General features: G+C 47.0%; 1 pseudogene; it reads right to left on the reverse strand.

Moving 5' to 3' along the window:
• Window positions 1-996: 996 nt before the first annotated feature.
• LOC112065626 (brain and acute leukemia cytoplasmic protein-like) lies at window positions 997-1375 on the reverse strand (annotated as a pseudogene).
• Window positions 1376-2257: the final 882 nt, after the last annotated feature.

The following is a 2257-nucleotide window of genomic DNA, read 5'->3' on the forward strand; positions in this document are numbered from 1 at the left end:
ATCGGCAGGCGGATTGTCAACCACTGTGCCACCAGGGAAGCCCCTAGTTACTGACTTTTTAAAGCAATTCCTTTGCAGATACCAAATGACACAGTCCTGGGCTGTGCAGAGAGGCCAAAGGGAATCCAAAATGTTCCAGATGTTCTCCCTCTTGTGAGCCTGGTCTTTGATTAACAACTGCAAATGGCCTATTGGAGAGAGAAAACACTCAAGAACACAAGCAAAGGGAAGTGGAAAGCTGGAAAAATGCAATGTCTGCTAAGCCCTGAGGGCTCTGAGGTGACCACTACCGTGATATTATGGTTCAGAGGCTGATGTGGACCCCGGCCTGGGGGGATGCTAAAGGCAGATGAGAGAGAAATGGGTGTGACTGTATCACAGAGACCTCCCCGGGACACACCATGGGTGTTGGTGGGGTTAGTTTGTGTAAAATTGGATCTGAATCTGTCTCATCCTGAGCTAAGGAAACAAGAATAACAGAGTTTTCCTGTTTCTTGATTCCTTATCCATGTGGGTTTAGAGTTGGGTGAAAGCCAACTTTTAAGTGAACACGGTAAGCTTTGTGATGGTAGTATATCAAAAAGGAAGAATGAAGGAATAAGCCTGCCTGAGACAGTGCGCAGGAACATGGCCAGGAGAGCTCAGAACCAACTGTGACTCTTTCAGCCAGGAACCTACCCCTTCTACTTTTCCATTTCCTAAACTGGCCCGTGGCTTTTGCTCGCCACTTCTCCATCAGACCACACTGCAGGAGTTGCAAGAAGCAAACTGAACATACATTTGCAGTTTATTACCCTGTGGGAGTATTGTGCCAATACATTTACGTGATAAATAGGAGGCTGAGAACATCCCAACAGGCGAAGACAGTCTCCCAAGGCACTTGGCAGCGTTCCCACACAGCAAGGGCCACCCACGCCTTCAAGGTTCTGCCACGGGGTCCAGGATGTGAAGGGCACCAAAGAAGTCCCTCTGCCCTTCAACTGGCTGAACACTCTGCTAGTTGCTGCAGTTCTTTGTGATTCTTCGACTTCTGTCCACCTGTTGGGTGCTGTCTGCAACATTAACGGTGCCTTATTTTGCAGACGTCCACTCTTTTAGCCTCTGTGGTCCAGAGGCCATTCTGTTTCTGGGCACTAGGCCCCACAGCTCATTTTCTCTGGGTTGGATATCCCACTTGGGGCTGTCGATCGGGGCACGCCGTTGGAGGACATGCCATCTTCCAGCACATCTGCGTGCAGGCGCCCCGCCTCAGGGCCACTGTCCCGGGCGGCGCGTCTGAGTTGGTGTAGGTGGGCCACATGGACTCCATCCAGCAAGTCCAGCTCTCCTAGTAGCAGGGCTCAATGGCATGCGCCCGGCTCCCGCCACAGCCCATTCTCCCGCGCTGCTGGCGCGCCCAGCGGCCACTCGGTTCACGGTTCCAGCAGCAGCTCAGCCCAGTCGGCGAGGAGGCGGCGGAGGTGGCATCGCGTGCCCTGACCCACCCGCCCACACTGCAGCCACGTGCCCAGCTCCCGCGGTGCCCGCCGCCCCCTCTGCCGCCGATAACTCTTTATGATTTACATAAATGACCTTTACAACCTTATGCTAAGTATCTTCTCATGAGCCTACCGGCCAAATATTTTCCTTTGTGAAGTCTGTTCAAATCTTTATGTCCATTATCATTGGCTTAATTGTTCTTATTATTGAATTATAAATTATTCCTCATACCATATATTTATTCAAATTATATTGTTTTTGGCACTATGGTGAATCACTTTCCAATTACTTGCTGCTGTGTATATCTATCCTCACATTTATATGGCTTGCCTTTTTGTTTTCTTAAGGTGTCTTTCGAAGAGCTATATGTCAATTTTCATGAAGTTAAATTTTTCATTTTTTTCCTTTGTGGTTTATGCCTTTTATGTTCTAAGGAAACAATGGCTAACCCAAATTTTCAAATATTTTTCCTGCTGTTTTATATTTTTATCACTACAATTATGAGGCATTTCAAGTTAAATTTTGTGTATTGTGTATGTTAAGGTTTGATGTTTACTTTTTCTGCAGGGATATCCAGTTGTTCCAACACTGTTACACATTTTCTTTCACCCACTGAATTGCTTTGGGACCTTTGGCAAATATCAATTGAGCATGTATGTACAGGTTTTTTTCTGGATTCACTATTCTGTTCTATAAACCATTTGATAGGTCTATTCTTTCATCAGGGCCATGCTGTCTTGATTACTGTAGCTTCACAGCAAGTCTTAAACTCATGTAA

This window comes from Physeter macrocephalus, chromosome 7 (assembly GCF_002837175.3).
Source record: "Physeter macrocephalus isolate SW-GA chromosome 7, ASM283717v5, whole genome shotgun sequence".
NCBI classification, from domain to species: Eukaryota; Metazoa; Chordata; class Mammalia; order Artiodactyla; family Physeteridae; genus Physeter; species Physeter macrocephalus.